Source organism: Mus pahari, chromosome 3 (assembly GCF_900095145.1).
Source record: "Mus pahari chromosome 3, PAHARI_EIJ_v1.1, whole genome shotgun sequence".
NCBI classification, from domain to species: domain Eukaryota; kingdom Metazoa; phylum Chordata; class Mammalia; order Rodentia; family Muridae; genus Mus; species Mus pahari.
The window spans coordinates 53,690,078-53,717,007 of record NC_034592.1 but is presented as its reverse complement, the minus strand read 5'-3'; the positions used below and the strand labels follow the sequence as shown (position 1 = coordinate 53,717,007).

Below are 26,930 nucleotides of genomic sequence, written 5' to 3'. Positions count from 1 at the left end.
CATCCAATAGCTGACTGTGAGCATCCACTTCTGTGTTTGCCAGGCACTGGCATAGCCTCACAAGAGGCTGCTATATCAGGGTCCCTTCAGCAGAATCTTTCTGGCATTACCCTGTTAGTCTCCTTTGTTTGTAGCTCAGTTTCCGATATAACTGAACTAATTCACACATGCAGGATAATTAGCAACATAGTAGTTTGACACAGTGACAAACTCCACAAGACAGATCTATATCAAATAGAGAAATAAGCCAATTATATATCTTAATAAACTAATAAAGTAATAAAGGAACAGTCATAAATTATTTTTTAATTTGAAAAGCTTCATTTTGTAGCACTGAAAATTCAACAATAATAATATTAAGATATCAATCATTTCCTGTTCCTCAAGATTTCTCCCCCTCACCTTTCACCTTATTTTATTTTATCAACATGATACTTGTTACATGTTGAAAATTCAGAAAAATAAACATGTCACTGAATACTAAACACATCTTCCGTCTTAATCATTCCTTCAACATATTTGTGTGCTTACTTAATTTGCCACACTAAATGTCTCTTCATGAAGCCATGCCTGTCTGACAGTCAGACTTCCTGTTTATTTTTTGCCCTAAATAAAATTAACATAAAATTGCAAAGTTTTATTTTTTTATTATCATAAGACACATGTTATCTTTACTATAGAAGAAAATAGCACAAATACTGTTTAAGCATGCCATTTCACGAACATGTTATAACTCAGACTATGCAAAACCACTTACAATACAATGTTTAATGATATAACAAAATGTTAGCAGCTTAAGATAGTATTGTTTCATGAGTTACCAGGATGAAGGTAACACATAAGGGTAGTCAATGTTAAAAGGCAAATAAGAGTTACCATGAAAGAATCCCTTACACAAATCCACATAAGAAGAGAAAACATGCCTACTTCACTTGAAAGATAGAATGTTTACTTGGGACAAGAGGGGGAAAGTATAGATCAACCATGGTTAGTACTAGAAGCATGAATCCATACGCCCTCTTTGTATTATAATTTTCTAACCCTAACTTATACTCCACAGGATCCAAGCTGCTGGGGGGTGGGGGCGTGCTACTCCTAACATTTTGTGCACACATAGTAAGTACTTTTGAGAATGGTATATGTACCAGGAACTGAGGGACAGGGATGTGCCGTCTGTGCTCAGCTCTTCTGATGCTACAGGGTTGATGAAGCGGTCAGCCAGTGTTTCTCAAGGACAAAGTTCTTAGCTGGAGCAGAGGAAGGGCATGGGGCTATGTGGACACTTCCCTCAGACACATGATCGATTTTTCTTAGACTAGCATCCAGCATCATTGTCAGTTTTAATAAGCGTTCGGAGTCTGAAAGTCCTTTGGCTTATGTGATCACAAGCAAACCTCCCAGAAACTCAAGAGTAGGCAGGCCATGTGCTATTATATCCATTTTCAAGTAAGGAATAAACTATGATTCAAAATATTTGAGTATATGTCAAAAAGTTCAGCATAAATGAGTAGCTAGCTGAGTTCCTTCATATTACAATTCTGGTCAGCTTTGAAATATTTAAATTGCTTTCTGATTTCATTTTTGCTTAAGGTTTAAATATGGGAAGTCAAATGTTTTTGATATCCCTGTGAAAACGTTGATTAGTACTCACTGCTAGTCACTAGCATAGAAATAGCTTTACTATTTAGTAGTATTTACTATTGTATTCATACAAATCATTTTATAAAGGTAGTTATATTTTATATTCCATTTATAGTATACACTGATTAAAATTATGGCATGATTTCAATAGTCATCTCTTCAACATAATCTGTACAGGAAAATCACAAGTCTGAGATACAAACTGCAATGAGCATGTGCATGTTCTAATAAAAATTCATCAAAGGAAGATGCACAGAAATGCTTGTGCAGAATACTAATTATGAATACTAATTATAAATGCTAATTATGAATGTATCCCTCTCATCATTTAGTTTTTACAGTTTTCAATATAATATTTTTATTAATTCTTCGAGACTTTGAGACCTCCAACTACTCTCTATCTCCTCTGATATCGATTCCCACCTACCTCCCCTTCCCAACTGCATGCCCTGCTTTTCTAAATGATGCAGCGACTTTAATGTGTATTGCCCATCTATTTATGGGTCTAGGGCTATCCTCTGAAGCATGGCTGACCTTCCAAGGGTGATGCTGTTAAAGGAAATAGACTCTCTGTCCTGCAGAAGATATGAGCTGTCAGTAGCTCCTTATGAATGTGTTCCTTCTGAAAGACATAAATGCAATACCAACACAAGCATATCCCTAAAATATACCTTCACAGACTGTATTATACACACTGAAAGAAGAGGAACTTTATTTAATTACATATATCCATATCTTGGACTGGAAATATGAAATAGCAGCAGTTTCTCAATAAAAAAAAAGAATGTGGGTTTACTACTAGGTGCAAAACTAAATAACTGACTACTGCAGAGACATATAAGCTGTCAAGTGTGTGCCCCACTTTAAAGGAGCTTTCACATATATTAGGAAAGGTGAAACATGGGGCCCATAATTATATTTCAAAGTAGAAAGGTAGTTATCATAAAAAGTCTGTAGAATATGATAAAAGAGTTGTGGAAAGAGGGTAGTATGTTCAGATGGATTGATCTGGAAAAGTTTTCTGTATTCAGTAGCTTTAGAATGAAGAGGTTAACATTCTGGAAGAATTGTGAATGCTTCACATCATGAATAAAAGAAAATAATCTGTAATGCCAAGAAGTTTTCCCTTACATAAGAAAACTTGATTAGAAATTATATTTGGAGCAGCAGAGTTAGAATGAATCCTTTAAGATATGGTGAAGAAAAACCAACATTGGGTTTTGGTCACTAACTATGAGCTTTCGTGCTGGTCTCTTATCAAATGCTTGCTATTTCTAGCCAATTTTATGTCTTAAGATGTTCAACAATAAATCTTACCAAGTGTATGTCTGGCTATTTTTTAGAACTAGTGTATGAAAATAAAACCAAAATAACACTGCCTTGATAAAACACTATTATGTAATACAGACAAAACTTTTGAGAAAAACAAAGAAACTGCATAAATGCACATAAGCATGCCTGTAATGGCTTATAAGTCAGATGCGTCTTTATAGAGTATGTAACTTCTTCTACTGAGAGTGTTGCAAGAGGTGATGTATCTCAAATATATTTTACATGACAGAACAAAGTATATTCTAAAACACAAGGATAACTAGGTCATGGAAGATAATAGATTTTTTACAAAAAAAAAAAAAAAGAAGAAGAAATGTCCATGACTACACAGTAAATGAATTTTAGATATAGCAAGAGGACCCAAGTCAGCCATGTTCTAAAGCTAGTGACACGTCTTTCAATTATACAAAAAAATATACCTGTAAAGTAAGCACAATGCTGGTTTCCAAAGATATGATTACACTATAGTTTTCTAGATATCAAGATCTCTAGATATACGGACTATTCTCTTTCCTTCTCTCTGGTAACGGGAATAAACGGTGTCTACAGAGAAAAGTGGAAAACTCATAGCCGCAAAAAAATTACGCATGCCACATATATGATTTCAGTCCACATTACTGCTTACATGGTCAACTGGCACTAGCTCAGATGGTGTCATGCTACTTTGAAGTTAAGCAAGTCTGGTAAATTCTAAATCACTCAGAGCCTGGGTAGGGGACAGGGTGTATGCATAAATTCATTTTCCCATTTTATAATTCACAAAAAGAACCCCTTTCAGCTTAGAGCGTCAAACATACTTACCAGAAACAAGGAAAGATAATGACCAGTTCATTAGAGCGATAGCGGTGTTCACACCCCCTTCAGAAAGGACAGTCCCTGCAGTAGGAGTTCATGAGCTTCTCAGAGGCCATGAGTTGAAACAGTAAAAGACTCCCAATGTTTTCTTGAGGTCAGGTACACTACTTCCTCCCCAAGAATTAGGGACTGTTGTCAGGACAAAGGGTTCTCTATTCAAAATATCCCTGGTTACAGACATATAGTGCACTCAGGCAGCTCAGTCTTCATGACTGGGTTGTCTGGTCTCAGTGGGAGGGGATGTGCCTAATCAGGCTGAGACTTGATGTGCCAGAGTGGGGAGATAGTCAGGACGGGTGGGAAGCCAACGCTCTCGCTCTCGGAGGAAAGGGAGATGGGGTTTGGAAAAGAGGTATGATGAAGGGCCCAGGAGGGAGAGCAGCATTTGGAATGTAAATTAATTAATTAATTTAAAAATGAAATTCCTGGTGAACAAAGGAAGAGAAACTGAGTTTATTTGGAAAGATGGAGCAGCCTACATGGAGTGGCTGTACACTGGATTTGTGAGGTTCTGCCACAATTTGATTTCCAGTGTCTAAAGTGCCAATAATTCCTATAGAAAACATATGCTTGGAATGACTATCTGGTAATTATCATTTGATCAATATTATCTACTAGGTTAATTGGTAATAACTTCACTGAAAGTTAATAATTGCATTCAGGTAATATGTGTCAATAATGTCATGATGATATAGATTTTTCAAAGGAAATAGTGAATAGGTTTATTTTCTTGTGATCTTACAATTCTCTGGCTAACATAATGACAGGTAGATCACAGCATTAGTTATGATACCTGTAAATATCATATCGCTAATTGTTAGCTACAGATAAAGTGGACTTTGTTACAGATAAAGATGGCTTTCACTAGAAAGTCAGGAATTATTCAAGCAGTTGATATTACATGTATTATTCTATTTTTATATACATAAAGGAAATAGACCTTTAAGATTGTTTGTCTCAAACTATGATAACTCTAAATTTTCTATCTTTGTAGCTAATGAAGTGCCATCTCAACATTCTTTGGCATTATTCAAATAAGTGGCTTAATTCCAAATATTTCTTCAATTATATACATTCTTATTATTCAAATATTTTAGCATTTTTCTGTTCTATGGACATGCGTAGAACATTTTAGACATGCTTGCATGTTATAACTATACTATCTTTAAGAAATTATAAGGAAAAATCTTGTTTTTATTATAGGCTATTTCAATTTTTGATTATTTTATATGTGCATGTGTCTGCGGCCATATGCATACACACTTGTGGATAAAGAAACCCACAACAGCGAAGCAAAATGGAGGTCTGATCCCTTGGTTCTTGAGCTAAGGTGTTTGTGAGCTTCCTGATGTGGGTGCTGGAATCCAAACTCTGGTCCTCTGACAGAACAGTATGTGCTCTTGCTGCTGAGCCATCACCTCCATCCCTACTATGGGCTATTTTAAGTATGTCAAAAAAGGATATATATGTAGGAAATTATACACTATGCAAATGCATATAAATATGTAAATATAGCAACTATGCAGAGCCCCAAACCGACTAAGTCCAAGGGAGGTATACCCTGAACGGGACAATGTTTAAGTGTTCTGTGTACATTCCTCTAAACATAAATTACAGAAGGGTTATTTTCTACTGAAATTGATGCAGAAAATAAAAATGTGATATAAAGTGATTCACTAAAAAATATCTATAGGAATGAATAACATTTTGAATGATCACCTATTTGAAATGATAAAGACCACAAACAAGTATCTATATATATGAGAGGATTAGAGTTGGGACACTGTGCTAAACTGGAAAGAACTGACAAATCAGGAACAAAGTATTTACTTTGTTTCCTTAAGACATGGGAAGACAAGACAACTCCCTATACTATAAGGATTTATCAGATGTAGAATACACATGTATATATGAGAGGCAGTGCATATATGTATGTATCTACATATATGCTCATCTAATACTTTTCTATGTTTTTAGATGATGTGGATTCATGTCTTGTCTACTATAAAATAAAAATACAAGCATCACTCTAGCACGGTGTCCAGCAGCAGGAATTGCTTTTGGTCTCAGTTTTCCAAGCAAAGTTCACAAAGGAAACTTTATCTTTTCTCTCTAAAATGGGGAAAAGGAGAAATGATGAGCTATAATTGTTCTTGAAGAAATTAAGAGAGGCAAGGGAAGAAAACAAAACACTGTGTTCAATGCAATCATTTTAAAATCACCATTTTTGTAACTCTTACTGATTCTGCATTTTTAAAACATTACTTTAAAGCTCAAATTCAAGCTTTTAATGTAACTATTCAGTGTTCAATTCAATTGTTAGTATGGCTGGAAATATATTTTACTGCTGTCTCCTCTGGGTTAACCCGATGTGAGACAGATCCGCTCAATGCCAGAGGATACAAAGGAGAAATGGCACAATTAGGGTCTTGCTGAGCTCTGCAGGCACATCTCTGCAGGTTCAACAAAGCACACATGACTAGATCAGCTTTCTTTTTCTCACCTTTTGTGAAGGCCAGAGTCCATCTCCAATGGAAAAATGTGGGAGTGCTCGATATAGATATGATTTTTCTCACATTTTAGGACATTTTAAACTAAAATTAACCAGTTCATTTACACATCATTATTTCTTGGGATAAAAATTAACTGTATATCTGGAATACAGGCTATTCTTGCCTTTGGAAGAAGTGTACCCTCAATTCTTATCAAAAGACACAAATCATAAAAAAAAAAAAAATCTAGTGAGGGTTACTTCTATGAACCGAGTTTCTCCAATTCCTCTGAGCATGGTATCTCATTCAAGATCAGTGCCCTTCATTAACTGCACATTCTACAGTAATTGGCACATAGTAAGCACTAAACAAATACTTTTTAATAAACATTGAAACATTAGAATGCTTAATTTCTTTGCACTTTAGCAAAATTCTAGAACAGTATCTCTAAAATAAAATTATTTTTATTTATATAAATCCCATTTTCAAATACACTCATTTATCATGCTTAATATCATTCACCTACACAGTCATATTAGGTATTAATATAATAATAATGAATTAAATATTGATAGTGAACTTGCTCTTCTACTGAATAGTAGAGTAGTTTAGGATCACTGTGTGATGTTCTGAGTCTTGCCTTCATTCTCTGCACGGGATGAAGCACAGGTTCCATGCTTCTCTGAAAGGTTGACGAAAGATAGGAAGAGCTTCCCCATGAGTGCCCCTCCATGGGCAATATAACAGTGACTCTTGTTCATCTTTGGGGTGAGTTTAGAAACAGATATATCCTGTCACAATTGTAGAACCAGTAGGTATTTTTATCATGAAATCTGAATATAGTTTCTTTTAAAAAATTCTTACCTCTTAGAGAACTAAGGAAATGTCACCAGTTTAGAAATTAATATCTTTGCTTTCACTTTCTTCTACACTGTTTTGGACTTTCTGTTGTAATAGCTTTAATGGTTTGTTGAACTTTAGTTAAGGTACACACATAATGCTACTAGGAAAGGAGTTCTGAATAACTAAATTATTTAGACAGAAAGTAGTATAAAACAAAAACTCAAATATTTTTTTATATACCCACATCCAGGTTTCTTTATCCCTCTCCATGGCCATCTACTGTTTGATACTTCTCACACTTTGATATGTCTGTATCTAAGACTTTACAAAACTTAAAGCCCCCCATTAGTCAGTGTGAATAAGCTGGAGCTGCTCCTTTCCCATCTGAATTAATAGTCAAGTCTGCTGTCACATTGGATCTAGGATTGCTCCTCATTTTATATGCATTTAGACAGAGAGTGTGTTCCTGCATGATACTAGAGGCAGAGGCGTCTCCTGAGGGACTGAAGCTGAATGAGAGCACATATCCAGCCTGTCTATGCTCTATGACAAGTTCAGTATCAAGTGCCATATACGTATAAGTTATTTCTATGACTATTGTCCCTCACTTGCTCCATGAAGCTACAGTAGTGTCAGGCTCTGAAGGTTGATAGGCCAATCTCTTATACCAGTCACTTACAGTTTTTTCCTGCCACGTGCTTCAAAGGACTCATTTCAGAATTGAGTCATGTCCAAGCCTTTCACACATACAAAAATATTCATTCTCTTTAAATTCATCTTCCTAAAGCCAATTGTGGCCTACTTGCTGAACTGTCTTGGGAGGATCTTCCCATCTGTATATTTCCTGACTTGTTCCTCAAACTGGTTTAGCTCATAATGAAATAATGATGAGATGAAGTGATTGTTCTCCTTCTTCCTGTGCCTGTGTATTACTTTTGCTGCATTGATTGCTACAGCAGATGCTTCTTGGTCTCCGTAACTTAGTTGTTTTGGCTTATTACCTATTTAATGAGGGGTTCCTAGGGGTTCAATACATTTTATGCTGCCAAGAACCTTTGGGCCATCCTCTTGCTTGAAAGATTCTGATTTAATCATTGAAAACCCTTCCCCCTCATAAGGACAACATGGAGACTTACAGAATTCCCTTCAGCCATTCGCTGAGCAAGCTCAGTCCATTTTCAGTAGATACAGTCATCCTTTCCTTGGTAGTTCTCTAATAATGAACTCCAAAATAGAGTTAGTAATCTGTGTAGCCCATTCTTAGTGTTTACTTTAATAACTGTCAGTGGTAAGTTCTTACAAAACATCCTGTGAGTAAGTAGGTCTTCTAATCGTTAATTTGGATGACTTCATAATATAAAACTTAATAGTGACAGAATGGATGCCAAAGGGGGAGCTGGGCATTAGCTATAAGAGAAATATATACCATTGCCATTGCATGGAATTTTGTTATTTTCAGACATCTAGTAGACTTCAAAAACCATGAAGGCCAGTCCTCATATAAGACAAGTCATAATCAGGAACATTATGTAATCTAACCTTTTATAAGAAGATCCTAACAAACTTTGACACAGTATCTTATACCTGGCTATGACTAATCTTTCCCCTAACCAACAGTTTTGCTTTAAGTATATTATTCAAATTATTTTTCCATGCCATGTGTGTTAGTGAAAACCTTTAATTCTAGCACTTGGGAGGCAGAGGCAGGCAGATCTCTGTGAGTTCAAGGCCAGTCTGGTCTACACAGTGAGTTTCAGGACACCCAGGGCACAAAAAACTTTGTCTCAAAATAAAACAAAACATAAAATAATATATTATTCTAATATTTTTAGGATTAAGGAAGGCATATTTATAAATGTATTGAGTAACTCAATGTTTAAATTATTTCAGCATTTAAGGTATAGCCTTCAGTGATATTACAACACATGACTGGACTATATTTTTAATTATGTTTATTGCAATGTTTTTTAAAGATAATATTTTCTTTATTCCTAAAATTGACAAATATTTCACTAAAGTTAAATTTTGAATTGTATTTTAATATTTTCATGGTCTTCAAAAATATTGATATTTTAGATAATTTCCCCATATTTAATACCTGAATACAAATTTTGATTAATTCTCACAGGTATTTTAAATAAATCATAAACTTACATGCTCTGTATGTTAACTTTGATATCATATTTCTTATGGCAATTCACTAGAAATCATAATTCCACAATTAAGAAACAATTATTTCCCCTAGTTGGATATAGAAGTTCTTTGTGTGGACAAGATCATGCTATGTAGTCTAGGTTAAATTTAAACCTGCAATCCTCCTGCCTCCCAGTAGAATGCTAGGCATATGGCAGCATTGCTGGCCAGAAGTTTCCTGAAACTTGTATCCTCTTCCCCGGCTTGACAGTTATCACAGTATCAGTGAAGTTCTCTCTCCCTCCACCCCCTCTCTCTCCTGCTTCTTCACAGACACTTAGCATGTCACTCTGCCCCAAGATTAACAACATCCCCAAGGAGAGTTGCTCAATTGTCACTGTATTCATCTACGCAGGTCCTGAGTCTAATTTGATTTCAGAATGTCTGATTAGCACAAGGAAGAAGGAAAAGGATGTTGATTATGAGCACATGATCAAAATAAGATGTCAATGTGGTAGCATGCTAAGTGAATTTCAATTATTCCCAATATCTACAGTGACACATCCTTTCATTCCACTTTTTATAGGAAAGGCACCTTCCCCAGGTAGTCATGGCCACATCCACACTACAGTTACATGCTGTTTAGTTACAGTTGCTATGCCCTCTTTTTGTAATCAAATGGTAAAACCATGGGCGGGGAGTTAATAACGAGTAAACACAAACTCCCTATCTAACACCCTTTTCCTTCTGGCTTCTCCTGTACATGAAGAATTGTACATATAGTTCGGCATTCACCAATATACCATGAAAAGAAATCAATATCGGGTGTGTAACCTTGGCAGGCACCCTCAAATGTATCCTCTACTTTATGCATTGATTTTTAGCTACATCTGTCTCTCTCCTAATCTGGCAGATTGGATGAGAGAGAGAGAGAGAGAGAGAGAGAGAGAGAGAGAGAGAGAGAGAGAGAGAACTATGTATAAAAGGACATATATATAAACAGATTCTTTCTGCATAGAATATAATCTGAATACCGTTTCCCCTCCCTCTACTCCTGCCAGCCTACCCTCCCATCTGCTCAGTTGTTTTAGAGGGTCTTGTTCTCCTGGTATCCTCCGTCCCCTCTCCTCCCACACTCCTTCTGTTTCCACTTCTGTGTGATTACCTGAGTTCTGACAAGAGGAGTTTGATGGAGACAGCTCATTCACAGTTGGGTGTCTATTTCTCTCTGCTCAACGTCTGGCTGTGAGTTTCTGGTTTGTTCCCGCCTGTTGTAGAAGGAAGCCTCTCTGATGATGGCTGAATACGATGTTGATCAATGAGTACAGAAGATGATCATTATGACTGATTTTTGTTTGTTTGTTTGTTTGTTTCTCTGATTTTTTGCCAGTAGTATTTTGTTTTACCTTAGGTCAATAGGCTATTTCATCTTTGGTTCTTACTCAACTGAGAATTATCAGGTATGTGTTGTATCTCATTGAATGGGCCTTCTGTCAAATCAGATACCAGTTGAGTAATCCTACAAAGTTTGAAATACTTGCAATCTGAATCCAAAAGCACATCAAAAAGATCATTCATCATGATCAACCAGGCTTCATCTTAGAGATGCAGGGATAGTTCAATATATGAAAATCAATAAATGTAATCCACTATAATACACTGTACAAAAAAAGAACACTTGATCATCTCATTATATATAGAAAAGTTCTTTGACAAAATGCAATACGCCTTCATGATAAAAGTCCTGGAAGAATTACAGATACAAGGGATGTATCTAAACATACAATTGCAATTTACAGCAAGCCCATAGCCAGCATCAACTTAAATGGAGAGAAACTGAGCCGGCCGTGGTGGCACACACCTTTAATCCCAGCACTTGGGAGGCAGAGGCAGGCGGATTTCTGAGTTTGAGGCTAGCCTGGTCTACAAAGTGAGTTCCAGTATAGTCAGGGCTATACAGAGAAACCCTGTCTCAAGGAAAAAAAAATGGATAGAAACTGAAAATAAATTACAGTAAAATCAGGAACAATACAAGGTTGTCTACTCTCTCCATGACTATTTAATATAGAGCATTAAGACAACTGAAGGCGATCAGGAGGATAGAAAAAAGTCCAAGTATCTCTATTTGCAGATGATATGATTATATATATATATATATATATATATATATATATATATATATATATCCATAAAAAATTCCACCAGGTTTCAGCAACATAGCTGGATACAAACTCACAAAAATTAGCATAAATACAATGCACTCCTATGTACATATGATATACAAGAAGATTTTCAAATGGTATAATATTCATGGTGCTTCAACCAGTGAGAACAAGAAACTTGTTCTGGCAGAATAAACCCTGAATATTCTTTGGAGGTGGCCTGGGTTTGGACTATCAGAGACCTCATTAGTCAGTTTTTGTCTCCCCTTTGGAGCAAGCTCTCATGAGTCCAGACATAGTTCTGAGGTAGTGAAATTAATTATGAAATGAAGATTTCACACACTGTGATAATGTCCACAAGATATGTAACCATGGCCAGCCTCAGCATCAACACACAGTGTAGAGTGGACTTGGGACATGTTGAGTTTTCACAAAAGTTTGGAAGGGGGAATGTGAGATGAACATAGCCAACACTACTTATTGTCCATGTCACATGGATTCCTGCCTAATGGAGTGATGAATTCCCCCTAATGGAATGGATCCAAGGGCCAAGCGATCTACATTTCTAGCTTTCCCTATCCCCAACCTCTCTTCTAAATGAAATGGTAAACAAATATGTTAACTGCATCAGATTACAAGTCACGACTCTGCTCAGAACACACTCCATGCCTTGGAAGTTATGGGGCTAATCAGGGTAAGTCAGTGTTGTGGACCTGCTTAGATATTATTCATTCCCCTCATATACACACACTTCAAATGTCTTTCTACCCATTTCATTTCAACAGCAGTTCCATTTGGATATCTTTAATGCCCTAGCTCAAACTCTGGGTTTTACATTGTTTTGCTTGTTAAACTTATTCATTGAGGTATTAATGTCAGCTTCCATTTGATTGGTTTGATAGGGAAAGAGGAATCAAGGCATGAATCTGTTGTCTCATTCCCCTCCTATTTCTCCTGCGACCTGAAACAGCTTAATCACAGAGCTATTTTCAAATTGAAACTGGCTGAGCAATAACTGACTTGTCTGAGGTCTTTTTTTTAAATATCAATTCCAAACTTTTCTTTCTTATTCATCATAATTTTTCAAATATTAGGTATTGTACAGTGCAAATATAAAATGGTTGAGATTCCAGAAGTTGTTATCTTTGACTACCAAAGTATGTTTTTCTTTTCTTCTGTTAGAGCTGATAAAGAGAGTGTGTGGTGACACTGATCGTCTCAGTGCTGAAAGTTGAGTGGCCTTCTTCATAGACTTCAGTATCCTTCTGAATTGTCTTTTACTTAGAAAGATAATATTTATGAATCTCTTTGGAAATGCTTGACGATTTTTGTTTACTCAGCCCTGATGTTCTTCAAATATTTAATGTTCTCTTAGCCTTCTTTGACCTAGTATTTTTGGATCCTGATTTGTGTAGCTTCAGATTTAAAAAAAAAAAAAAAAAAAAAATGTGTTCAGAGGCAGGCTGCATGTTCTCTGCAGCATTTCAAAAGGAAAACATTGAGGAGTGGTTTTTAATTATACCTAGATCTATAATGGCCCTTTCCGTAAAGAGAACACAATCATATCAGTTGTCATCAATTCTACCAGCATCCTCAAAGTTCAGCTTCTCATCTCACTCTTAGCAGTAAACACCAGGGTCAGAAAAGCATTCTGCTTTCCCACAGCTTTTGCATAACACTTGTGCAGCTTCAGAATCCAGGCCAAGCCAGAGTTAGAAAATACATGTGTTTGAGTCCTCAAATTCCATCCTCATTTCTAAACTCAATGGCACTGGGATAAGCCAGTGCTTCTAAATTGCTAGTAGTGGCCCTTTGCCTGATCCTACCATACTTATATCTTGTATTATGTGTGCAGTTATGATAACCCCACACACAGACCATTGCAGATTCTTAGCTCATCTCTCAGAGGTCTCTCCTATTCTTATTTGTAGAAATTGGGTTTCTATTTGCATTTAGTAGAAGTCTTGACCTACTAGGAACTATTTCATCTTTCGGGAAATGGAACAATGTCATTGTTTTAACTTTCTAGTTTCCAACTGAAACTCTCATTTTTACTATTTTAGACTAACAGAAGACAAATATTATCAAACACCAGTGTACCTTCCCTCATTTTTAAAACATTGCAAGTTGACTCAAGTCAATGAATAAGATACTGTGAGTACAGGTGAAGGCTCTTGTATATTAATCCTTCTTGGTACATTTATTTACTAGCTTGGGTTTAGTATTTGTCATTCCAGGGCTCCAGTGGAGGAACCTGATGTCTTTTCTACATCCTGAGTTGGTGCTCAGGGCCTGGAATGCAGCAGAATCTTAAAGTGGAAAGTATGTATTCCCAGTGGAAACAGCTTCAATGGGAGTTGGAAGTATGTTGTACATGGAATGCTTGAGTTAAGGCTAACAAGAGAAGCAGAGGTCCAAGGCCAAAGGGAACTCTTGGTAGCAGAGCTCGCATCTCGTGCCATCTTAATGGTCTTTAGCCATGGCCATTCTTTCCTTTCATCTAAAAAAGAAAATGGTTTTGAATTTGTAATGTACTGCACAGCAATTTTGTTGGAATATAAACTTTTTAAGATGAGATTGTATGTTGAAATACCTTGTGCAAATTGATTTTTGAAATTCAGCATGCTTGTTTTGAAACTTAATTGTGATGACACATACAGTCTTTGTTACAGACTTCCATGAACATCTGTGTGCTTCTATTATTTTGCTGATTCTGCCAATCTTACTGTGGATATCTCACTAGAGTATTCTAGCAAGAATTTCTTTCTTTTTTCCCACACATGCAAAAATTTTTAGAGTGGATACCTAAAAGTGGAATTGCAAGGAAGAATTATCCACATCTACAATTTGAGAAAATTCACTCAAAACTGACAGTACTAATTAAATACCAGCCACATTTTATAGTGGTTTCTTTTCCTCTATTCTCTCACCACTATGTTAATTAGCTATTATATTTTGACCAATTTGCTGGTATTGTCTCATGTCTCATTTGTTATGGTTGTAGCGCCTTATTTATTAGGAGATTTTTACATATGCTAAAGATCATGCTTTTTAATAGTATGTATTAAAATTTAAGTTTTCATTCTATGTTGAATTTTTACTAGACCTTTTAACATAGACGCATATAAACTTACAATGTATTCATTTTATAGTTGATTTTACAGAGCTTGCACAGTTCTATCTTGGTTAAGGAGCAACTCATTGACTGGAAGATGGCTCATCAGACAAAGATGAGAGATGATTGCATGAAACCTGATGACTTAAGTTCAATTTCTAGGACACACTTAGTCAGAGGAGAATAGAGATTTCAGCAAGTTATAGTCTCACCTTCCATTTGCACAGGGACATCTGCCACCTCTCTCTCTCTCTCTCTCTCTCTCTCTCTCTCTCTCTCTCTCTCTCTCTCTCTCACACACACACACACACACACACACACACAAAGAGAGAGAGAGAGAGAGAAAGTAACATAACAATTCTATCATTTATTCCTAAAGTTATAAATTCTTACCTTGTCCCTTTTATTGCTACCTAACCAGACCTGTTACCTAAAAATTAATGAGTTATGTATGATGTTATTACATGAGTGGCCAATGTCCTGGACATTTATCATGCCATCTGTACTATCTGAAAGCCATTGTTCTTTGTGATCCTCCAGAACATGACCGAAAAACCCTATTTTGTGACATCACATACTCGAGTCATTGAACCTGGAGAAAGCAAGCTGGTAGTATCTGAAAACGTCCTCCCTGTGGGCTAGCTGTGTTAGTGGTAGAGGTGCTGTGCTGGGTCCAGGAGGCGACATGCAGTCATCAGTCCTATCCAGCTTTTAAGCCGCTGAGCTACAACAATGACTTGCCTAAGAAAGATGTGCCTGGGAGTGCCCCCTTCTCCAAGAGCTCAGGGAACACCTTACAGAAGAGGAGTGGGAGATTGTAAGAGCCAGGGATAATGGATGACCACCAGAAAACAGTGGGATGGTAGGGTGGGTTGGATACAATTGGGGAACTGCACATATGAACTCACAGTTGTTATGACATCAAGCTCAGATATGTAAAAGTTCAAGCCAGGAAAAACCTCATGGAAGTGGTTAGTGGGAGAGGTGAAGCAGGAAGTGTCCAGCTGGAGAGTTACTGGTGATTAACAGATGTTTTCTTTAAGGGTGTGGCTCCTCATAGGTCTAATATGTCCCCATGGATGGCTACAAACCTAAGAGTATACAGGCAACACTGACAGGACTCAATGGCTTTAAAAAATAATAAAAATACAAAGCTGTGTGGGGATGAAATATTTTAAAACAAATCTGGAAAATATCTAACCCAGCACTGCCCTGCTCCATACTAGTCAGTAGAATGCAATAGAAGCATGAAACCCATTTTCTGCTTGATTTTCAGAGTTTTCCACGAGGCATAAGAGAAACATGGTATTCTTGTGAGACCAGATAATTTTGTCCAATGAGATGAATAAATTAATTGTTTCTTAATAGTAAATTGATAAAACAAATGTGGATGGTTGACAGCTATTTTAGTACTCTACTTAAAACCAACTGAATTCAAAGGGACATCAGTTTTACATCGCTATAAATAAATAAATTACATACATACATACATACATGCATACATACATACATACATACATACATGCATACAATTGAGAACTTCAGCATGGATATCCAAAACAACAACTATGAACATAACATATCTCTGGGCATAAATTACTCAAGGAACACACATCTAAAACTCAAGAAGTATACTCATCATAATTTTTCCCATTGTTACCCTAACATCAAGTGAATCCATAAATCTATTTCAACAGTCTAAAATATTATACACATCAAGTATTAATTTCTATTGCTAGAGATAAGTCAAATTATACAGAAAATTCAGCTAGCCAAGTACTTCTTCAAATTTCAAGTATTTTTAGAAAATGTGTATATGTAAGAGGAAAAAAATCTATGTGTCTGTGTGTGTCTCTGTATGTATGTGTCTCTCTGTGTGTCTGTGTATCTCTGTGTGTGTCTGTGTATCTGTGTGTGTGTCTGTGTATCTGTGTGTGTGTTTGTGTGTCTGTGTATCTGTGTGTGTGTGTCTGTGTGTGTGTGTCTGTGCGTGTGTGTCTGTGTGTGTCTCTGTATGTATGTGTCTCTGTGTATGTGTCTGTGTATCTGTGTGTGTGTATCTGTGTGTCTGTGTGTCTGTGTCTGTGTGTCTGTGTGTGTGTGGTGTTTGGATACTAGAGAATGAGTAATGATCTCTCTGTAGAAATAATTTAATATATTGAAATCCTTATCTTGTATCATCTAGACGCCCCCAGTAACAGCATTATCAGAAGCCATAGAAACAGAATCTCTTGGCTTTTAAATATTAGAGAATGTTTTTCAGCTAAAATTAAAGGAAAACTTCACACCAACTGTAGTTATAAGTCAAACCTCGAGTGAGTCTGTACCAGAGCCCTCTAACCTCTAACCAGATCGGACTTCTCACCTTGCTCCTTCCTATGCATGGGAAGGTGGAGGTTGCTTCAGAGGGAGGAGTAAACCTTAGATTGTCTGAGAAGAATCATGAGATTCTCATTGTTCACATCAAAGTCCTAGTGTCTGAAAACGAATTATTTCTAGGTGGATGTTCAGCAGGGTGTAGCTACAATCAGACTTTAGAGTTGGCTGGGCCTCCTAGGCCAAGTTCTGGAAAAATTCCTACATGTAAGTCCTTAAAGTAAAGGTTTAGAAGTGTAAAGATTTTTATAAGTTATCTGCTGATTTAAGGAATGTTAGAATTACTACTCTGACAGAATTTAACAGTTTCTAGGTTTTTGTAGTAATGGAACTAAAGGTAACAAGATGCAAAGTGATTACTAATAAGCATCTATACTTTATAAGAGCGGGATAAGAAAAGGTTACAGGAGTTTAAGCTAGTCTACATAATTTGCAAACCCAAACAAAGGAATCAAAAAATTAAACAACAGTCCATGGTGGGCACAGAACAGCTTGCCCTTCACAATGGAGAGAAACTAGGCCTAGGTCAATGCCCTCAAGCTACCCTCAAGTACTCCACCAGCAAGGTCCTATAAGGTGAGGTTGAATGCCAGCTAATCATTTAACCTTTGGTGATGACTGTGAGAACAATTGTCTTCTGAATTTTAAACTTATCTTTCAGGATAAACCCTCAAAGGCCACCAAACATTGACCCCAGGCCAGACCTCCAAAAGGATGTTCGGCCTATAGGAAGCTACTTCAGCCAGTGGGTTTCTGTGGCCATACCACTGTAGAGGTAGATTCCCAGTGGGATTCTCACTGTAGATCCTGCTAAGATCCTACCAGAGACTGGACTGCCTAGTGAAACACCCGACCTAAGCTGAAACGCTGTAGGAATGAAAGGTTAACACCTCACTTCCTCTTACATCAAAATTTCTACTTTCTAATTTTTAGTCACACTAAAATTACACTTAAACACTATGGTTTTTAAAAGATAAACAGGAATTATACACTTTCGTGTGTGTTAACTTCTAAAATGTTGATTACAATAGTATTTATTTCTAGCATGCCAAGCTATAGACAGTAGGAACATGTTGAGGATTTTTTGTTTGTAGGTTTGGTTTGGTTTGGTTTGGTTTGGTTTGGTTTGGTTTGGTTTGGTTTGGTTTGGTTTGGTTTTTCAAGACAGGGTTTCTCTATGTGGCCCTGGCTGTCCTGACACTCTCTCTGTAGACCAGACTGGCCTCGAACTCAGAAATCCGCCTGCCTCTGCCTTCCAAGTGCTGGGATTAAAGGTGTGTGCCACCACTGCCTGGTAGTTTTTCTGATATGAATAAAACTCCTATATTAAACTAATAGATGGCCTCTATAGAATTGTTATTAGGAACAGAACCCTAACCCAGTTCATTTTTCAGAAGAGAATCAGCTATACTACTCTTTTTTTCTCTTCTGGGAAGGTTTTTGGGAAAACAAACCAAGGATTAAGAGGTAATGAGATGTATTTGGAGCTATTTAAAGAGAAGGGAACTTGGCCTAGAGAGCTAATTATGTTAGGAAAGCTACAGATTATACCTAAAGCTGAAATATAAAACCAGAAATAAGATGCATGTGTGCCTTAGCAAAGCAACTGTGTACTGGAGTTGCAACAGTGAATCCAATAAACCAAGAACATGAGCTGAGGGCAAATACTTAAAAAATGAAATTACAGAATCCAATCATTTGGAACTTAAAGAGAAAATAGTCTTAAGGAAATTATTTAGCCACAATCAACGAGATCCAATCTCATATCTGTAATATAATTTGCAAGAGATGCTTCAAGTGTTACTTTGCACAAATAACCTTTTGATTATATTGAAATACTTTAAGTTATAAAAGCAACCCAGTGTTCACCTTATTACCATATTTTAACTGATTGTTATAAACAACTTTATAAATTTTTTCGTAGAGTTATGCTAAAATTGTATTTTGTTAAAGAGGAGGAGAGAACATTGCACTTCATTCAAGGGCCATCGACTTCTCTATATTATTTGTATTGCCCATTTTAACTTCTTCTTCCAATAAACATCTAAGTAATAAAATATTTCTTACTATGAAGATTTTATATATATATATATATATATATATATATATATATATATATTCATAGACACATACATTTTTATTTCAGAACTGAGTTTATAGGGAATTTAAAAACTTGAAAATCGCTCATGACCTCCTTTAAAACTAACTTCAGAAATGACTGCTTCATGCTTCATCAACTGTCTTTAACATAATGAATTATAAAGCATGGTTAAATCACCTTGCAGGGACTACTTAAAAGTGAATAAAGTCCCTTTACTTTCCTCCTTATTATTCCTGTTAGAAGAAGATGAGGAAGCGATAACAGATGGTTAGTTTTCCATCCATACTAATCTTAAAGGCAGCCAAATGTCAAATGGTCCATGCTACCATTAAGCTACTTTCTGGATACTGTGTAAGTCATTTTTGAGGGTCACTAATACACTAATTATAAGTACCCAAATACCCTGAATTGAAATGAGATATGCATTTGACATGTGCTAAATTTTATTAATTATAATATACTAATTAGTGCTAACGCAAGTCATATCAAACCACCTAATTAAAAGTAATATCAAGGCTTACCCAGGAAGTATGGATATAATGAGACATAACCTGCAATGATCTCACCCTGTGAGGGTTCTTAAAGGCTCCTTACACCTAAAGAATTTTTCTTAAGGACACCAAATGCAGCTTTCAGAAAGCAAGTCATTTTATATTCTTGCCAATTTCACCATGGTTTGGGATATTTTAGTTGATGTCATCCATGCAATCTTGAAAAAGCTATGTGATCTGAGTTCTCCCCTAGTTCCTGCTGCAAACCACCAATTATGCATGATATTTTCTAGGTCCAAATCTCGAGCTGTTGTCAAGATGGGACCCTCATAGGGCCAGTCCATGTTATAAGGCAGTTTCTAGGAAGTTACAAGAAATTTGAACATAGTTCTGATAAAATCTCCATCACTAAGTGCAGTGCAGGTCGAGAGAGGCATCTCACTGTGTGACATAGTGACGCTGGCCTTAAGATTTTCAGAACGCTTATATCCATGAATATAGTTTTTTTTAGAAACCAGAGGCAGTATGAGACACAGGGGCTTCACAGGTTCTTATATAAAATATTAGCCAGGTAACACTGCTGGTCAGGCAGCCATATGCTTTCATGCATATCACACACACACACACACACACACACACACACACACAAAGATTAATGCAGGTGTGTCATCTGAACCATGTTCAAGATTTTTGCATCTTCATAGAAACTGCCTGGTAACATGGTATTCTGACCAGCAATGCTACCTGGCCAGAACTCCATTACAGGGCCATTGATTCAAGACGTTTTATGCTCATCTTCCATCCTGAATCCTAAAGAGAAGCTGTATCTGACAATGGGTATAGCGGACAGTGGCTTCTTGTACCAGACCTTGCCTGCTCCTTGCTGTAGCCAGTGGAGGTCAGGTATATCATTAATAGAATGCTGTTATTACGTTCTGTCATTTCTCCTGCAATACATTATACATCTGGGTACTTGTCATTTTTTTTATTCTGTCAGTCTTCTTTCACGAACACCGAACTACCCCCGGGAGTTCAGAAAATGACGACATAATTAAACCTTCTCATGATACTGTTTCAGCAATTTTTTTTTATAACATGTTGGTATGTTACATTTACCTCATAAAATTAATCTCCTTGCTTTAAAGATCAGAGAAAAATAAAGGTTTTGGGTATCAGTCATAAACCATGCTGCTATTAGTTAATCTCAACACACAAAGAAAGTTTAACAACGATAACAAAGACAAGGTAGCAGCCGGAGAAAATGCTAGGCACATTCCTGATGCCATTTGGGAAATCCATGAATAAATGATTACTTGCCATTATCAACCTGACAGTTCATTATCTGTCATAATGTAAAGTACCTTGCACTGTGAACTGAATGTCATGAACTGAAGTAGTCAAGACAAGAAAGGAAGTCCAGAGATAAAGATTCTTCCATTTACATATCTGAGATTTTTTTTATACAAATACAAACTCTATGGTCAACTCCAACTATTAAATTTATAATAAATTTAATATTCTTAATAAGTTTGTAAACACCATAAGTATATTAATTCTGACCATATTCTGTAGGAGCCCCACAAGCAGATTTAGTATATTGATTAGTGGCTAATTATATTTGGAATCAATATTAATGTTCATGTTGAAGCAGAATACTAGGGCATTTCAAGCCAGAATACTATAGAAAGTATTACACTCAAAAACTTCTGCTGAAGCCCAGTTACATGCATATCTGTCGCAATAAGCCATGGGGAAAGAGTGGGTGGCCTGGATTGTTTCTTCTAATTCTCACCAGCAAGAAAATCTCACAGACCACAGGTTAAGAAAAGAAACAGGCAACGGAGCCGATGTCAAGTTCCAGAGTGAGCGTGGGACTCTGGAGAGCCGGGTCACAGATGCCATATGCAAAGGATAGGCACAAATATGCAACTCAGGAAAAATAAAGTTCAGATGCTGAATGAGAACCAAAGGTAAACCATGAGGTAAGGGACATTTAACACAAAGTGGAAACACAAAATCACACTTATTTTATGAAAAAAGGGAGGAAGGAAAAAAGAGAGAGGGAGAGAGGGAGGGAAGGAGGAATGAACTAAGGAAGGAAGGAAAGAAGGAAGGAAGAAGAAAGAGCAAGTGAACGAACAAATGGACGGACGAACCAAGCTCCAGTGTTAAGGCTGAGAAAACAGTATAATCAAAGTTTCAAACAATAATAATAATAATAAAAACCTTCAATCCTTCAAGCATGTGAATAATTATCTTGCTCACCTGCTAAGTTTCTAAGGAATTTCCATTTTTAACAAAGCATGCATTCCCATGGCTCAGAAGGCAGAGGCAAGGGGATTTTTATGAGTTCAAGGCAAGTCTACATCACAAGTTCTAGACCAAGCAGGGGCATACAGTCAGACCATGCTTCAGAACAATCAAACAAGCCCTCCTTGCTGAAGGACACCATTCATCTATTTAACCGAACATGCATTAAATATCAACCTACTCAAAACAATGAAATGGATTCTTCTGAATACATTAAACACACACTGGCTTTTTACCTCTGATGATACAGGACCCACACTCATCTGCAGTTGGGATACATAATTAATCACTAAAAATCCCCCTTTCACATATCCAACACGCATTCAACACTCAACTGTATACCTTTAATACTTGCATTTTCGACCCTTTACTAGACCCTGACCTCTATAACCTCTATTGCTGAAGCAATGTCTCAAGCAACTGAACAGAGGGAAAGCCTTGCTGCCTGCCTTAGATGCGCACCAATGTGTCACATAAAGATTTATTTTTTTTCCTATGCAGCAATGATAGCTTCAGGAACCATAATAATGTTTCATTTTGCCTTGCCTTCATTTTACAAAAAGAAAAAAAAATGACCGGGAAAAGGAAAATAAAGGCATTGTTCTGAAGATAGTACAATGGTTACAAAATGGAAATGGGTACTTTTGCCAGAATGATGAATTCTTCTCTGATTGGCTCTGTTTCCAATGGCAAGGAAATACAACACTCGGCCCAAGGAACTGCATGAATTCTACCACTGGAGATTTGGTCTTAAGTGCCCCATTTTACTGATGAAGAGTAAAGTGAACTTGCATTTTTAAATAATCAGTTTAAAAACCAAGGTTAAAAAGAATGCCAGCATTTCGGACTCAGACAGGGCATCAATTTTCCCAGGTGCCAGCTATGCAGCTGTCACAGGCCTTCTAGGAAGGAAAGAAAACGTATAACCCTCTTTTGACAAACCTTTTGAGGCAGCAAATAAAATAAAGCTGTGTCATCCTAAGCCTTAGGGTCTCTCACCTGCTCCCTTGGCAAAGTAATACCCAAGTAACTGATTTTAATTTCCCTAAATACTACTCAAGCAAGATTTGAAATTATGTCACTCATTATGGAAAAATGACATCCTTTGCTTATTGAAGTAGACTTATAAGCCATTATTTTAGGCACGAATTTATCTATGGACTAATTACATTTGCTTTAATTATTTCATAAAAGTTTCAAACCTTCAAAGCTCATATTGTTAAATTTTCGTACCTGAAAATAATTGTGGGTTGTATCTCACACTCTCTGGGAGCTGAATCTCAATCACAACGCTCCTCTGCTTGGGTTAGGTTTAGAGAGTCAGCTACTAATCATATTTCCTGATGTGTTCCAGCTGGAGCTCGGAAACGGCATCTAGCAGGCTGACTCTTCAAAGCATAGTAGGGAAGAGGATAAGCCGAAAATTAGTATTTCTGCTCATAAAAGTGAGGCCATTTCACAAGTACTGGTATGCTTAAATGGCCAAAATAATCCAATTCTGACTTGCCCATTTCGTGTCCAAAGACAGCAAACAAAAAATCAGAGGGTCGTGTAAGCATCTCACTAGGGAAAATTATGTTTGCCATTGGATCTGTTCACAATTTTATATTCTAAAACCACATAATACCTCCGATGAGAATCCCTAGTATCAGTATTCTCTCTTATTAAACAAATATTTGCAAATATTGAGTGGTACGTATTTTTTTAATTGAAAAAACAATGTGCTGTAATCTCCACATAGCTCAATCTAGTGGACTATTACATGGGCCTCTGTTATTCTATGTAAGAAACACCTATCATTTTATGGTGGCTCAAGGTTGTCACCCTTTTAAAGGGGCCCTTGCACTGCAGGTGGAAATGCAAATCAAGGCAGCCACTGTAGAAATCACTATTGAGTAGAAGTAGAACCACCTCATGGTCTACCTCTTGCCACTTCTCCATACGTAGCCAATAGAATCCTGGCCTCTCTTAGACAAACCTCTGTGTTGGCTTGTTGCTTCACTTCTCAGAGTAACCGAGATACAAAATCAATCTTGCTGTCCAAAGATGGAGGAGCAGGACACAAAAACTGAGTATAAATATACACAGTGGGGTTTTATTCAGACATAAAGAATAAGATTATATCTAAGAAAACAGATGGAACTAGAGATCACGGTTTAAAGAGAGAAAGATAGATTCAGAAAAAAGTACCGTGTTCTCTCTATCTCTCTTGTACATGGGTGTGTGCGTGCGTGTGTGTGTGTGTGTGTGTGTGTGTGTGTAATAGTAAAACACGATTGTTGGAAAATAGGAAAGGGTGCAGTCGGCATGGAGAGCTGAGAAGATATGTCTACACAACCTAAGAGTTTTTGTCTTGGTTCACTTTTCTTTCTTCCTTAATTAGCATAATTTCCTAAGCAGATGATTTGATATTCTTCCTTGTGTAGGACATTTGAAAGGAGGCACACATTTTCACCTGCAAATATAATTAAACATGATGTGGAAAGCTTCTAGATAGCTTCACAGATAGCTACAACGTGTGACTGCATGACCCTCACATATTCGCCTAAATGTTTCCTATTGATTTTTTAAATGCTGTTTTCAAAAACCACAGTCAAATGACATCAGGTTGTAATGTCTGCAGGGGAGATTAAAGTGCTGTGAAAATGCTTTCGTGCTTCTGTTTGTGGGCGGGGGAGCGAGGGGTGGGGGAGGAGAGGAAGAATGAACATCATGGCGGTCCAGCAATGCCCAGCTCTGGGCTGTGGGTGTAAACCTTGAACTAGACCTGCAGAGATGGAGTCTTAAAAGCGAGCTCAGGCAGTGGAATTGCATAAATTGAGAATAAATTCATAATGTTAGGACAATCTCAAAATTAACTGAGGACGGGTACTATTGTGTTTCTGCCACAAAATAAGTAGTATGCCTAATCATGATAACACGAGAGTCTAATGTACTGACTTCAAATCATGGATCCCAAGGCAAGTGAATGACCAAGTGTCCTTGCCAACCAGGCTGGCATCTGATAATAAAGCTGAGGCACTGCATTGTTTGGAGGATCCAATGCATTAATACTAGCAAGGGGATCAGCACAGGGCTTGGCATGTCATAACTGTGGTTGATTAATCATCATCAATCATTAAAATGTCTGTGGGTATCACAAAGATTCTTCTTTAAAGAAAATAGAACATTAGAAGCTTCTTGCAGATATAACTAGGAATATTAATATTGTTTTACATTTGCATTTTTGGTGGCAAAAACATGTGTATATGTGTGTGTGCATGTGCATCTCTGTGTGTGTGTGTGTGTGTGTGAGAGAGAGAGAGAGAGAGAGAGAGAGAGAGAGAGAGAGAGAGAGAACTTTTATTTGTGTCTCTGTGTGTGTCTGTGTGTTTGTGTGTCTGTGTGTGTGTGTGTGTGTGTGTCATGTGTGTGCTGGAGTTAGAGTTATAGGCAGTTGTGAGGCTCCCATCATGAGTGCTGTGGACTAAACCTGGGTTCTCTGCAAGAACTCTTTGCACTTTGTAGTCACTGTGTAAACTCTCCTGGCCCCTCTTTTTGTCTTTCTTGACAAAAGCTAATGAGGTTGTTATTCCTGTATGGCCTGTATTAGAATAATTAAAAACTTCAATATGTGACTTATACAAGTTTCTTTGTATTGCTCTGCTTTCTGATTACAATGACTATTGTTTTAGGAAACAATTACTTACGATCATCATTTGCTCCTCTGCACAGGCTTTTGATAAAAATTCACTGCAAGATTTTGCAGAATATGTGTACAGTTGTATCCAGACCAGCCCATGAGAAAATTCAACCCAGGCTCTCTGGGAAGAAACTATAGCTATCGTCGGTGACACAATAAATAAATAAATAGATAGATAGATAGATAGATAGATAGATAGATAGATAGATAGATAGATAGATAGATAGATAGATAGATAGATAATTTAACTAGTGTGCAGAAAGAGAGGCCAGGTCTAGAATTCCCTTAAAGGTTTAGGGAGGGTTACATGCAGATCTGCCTCCCGTAGAAATGAAATCAAGGTCACGAAGCTTAGTGTTGGCTTCATTCCTAATGCACTCCACACTGGAACCATGAGCAAAAGGAGGTCAGCCCTCAGCCTGTCCTGACCATTATTATTCTTTGCAAAGAGTCCTAAAACCATCCCAGAGCAAGCCAATGGCTTCTAATGCTGAAGTTTTCCAATGCCCATTTGACCTGCCTGCAAGTCAGTCTCCTCTTTCTAAGCTATAAATAGAGCTGGTCTATGCTCTTCCGAGGGCAAAGGTAACAAAAATAAAAGTTTTTCTGGACGGCAACTGGCACCCTGCAGACTGAAGCGTACATCTTCTGGGATACTCGGAGCCCACTCTTCTGTTTCTAACTTGCTTTCCTTCTGGGCTTATTGTCAGAGAGTCTTTTTTTTTTTCACAGTCTCTGCACTCAAGAAGTCTCTAGGTCATGTGCACCAAGCACAGCCCACAGGGATCCTGGCCTCGAGCCCAGGAAACGTAGGGACACGGGGATACTGGAGGCAGAATGCTTTCCTTTTCCCGGGGTCAAAGAATGACATTGAACTGGTTTATTTTCTTTAACTGAAGAGGATAACTCAGATCAGCAAAGTTTAACTTAAATAACTATAAATCTTGATTTCCTTTTCTAGGAACGTATAGGAACTGGAGAGACGGCTCTGTGGTTCAAAATGCTTGTTGCTCTTCCAGAAGACCCCAGTTCAATTTTCGGCACCCAGAGATGACTCACAACCATCTCTAGCTCTAGTTTCAGGAAGTCTAACTCTCTGCTTAAGGATCTGAGAGCGCCAGGCACACATGAGGTATGTATACAAACGTGCAGCAAAACACACATAAAATTAAAACTAACAAAAACTAAAGAAAAATGTCATGTTATATAAAAAAATCAGAACTGAAATAAAAGCTAATTTTTAATTTTCCCTTCCCAAACACCAGTGTTCTAGTAGGAGACTAAGAGATGATTGGGAGGTAGGAACTGACTCAATCATTTATCTTACCAGTCAGAATGGCTAAGATTAAAAACTCAGGTGACAGCAGATGCTGGCGAGGTTGTGGAGAAAGAGGAAC

General features: G+C 37.2%; 1 protein-coding gene across 6 annotated transcripts in view; it reads right to left on the bottom strand.

The window, feature by feature from the left end:
• The window catches only part of B3galt1 (beta-1,3-galactosyltransferase 1), a 548,045-nt gene that overhangs the window by 496,595 nt on the left and 24,520 nt on the right, over positions 1 to 26,930 (bottom strand). Inside the window, exon 1 of one of the 6 annotated variants that reach the window (XM_029536531.1) lies at positions 23,085 to 23,178. The exons of the other annotated variants lie outside the window; for them this stretch is intronic. The gene's annotated coding sequence lies outside the window, so the exon portion shown is untranslated. Of the gene's footprint in view, positions 1 to 23,084; positions 23,179 to 26,930 lie in introns of those variants that run through there. 6 annotated transcript variants of the gene reach the window in all.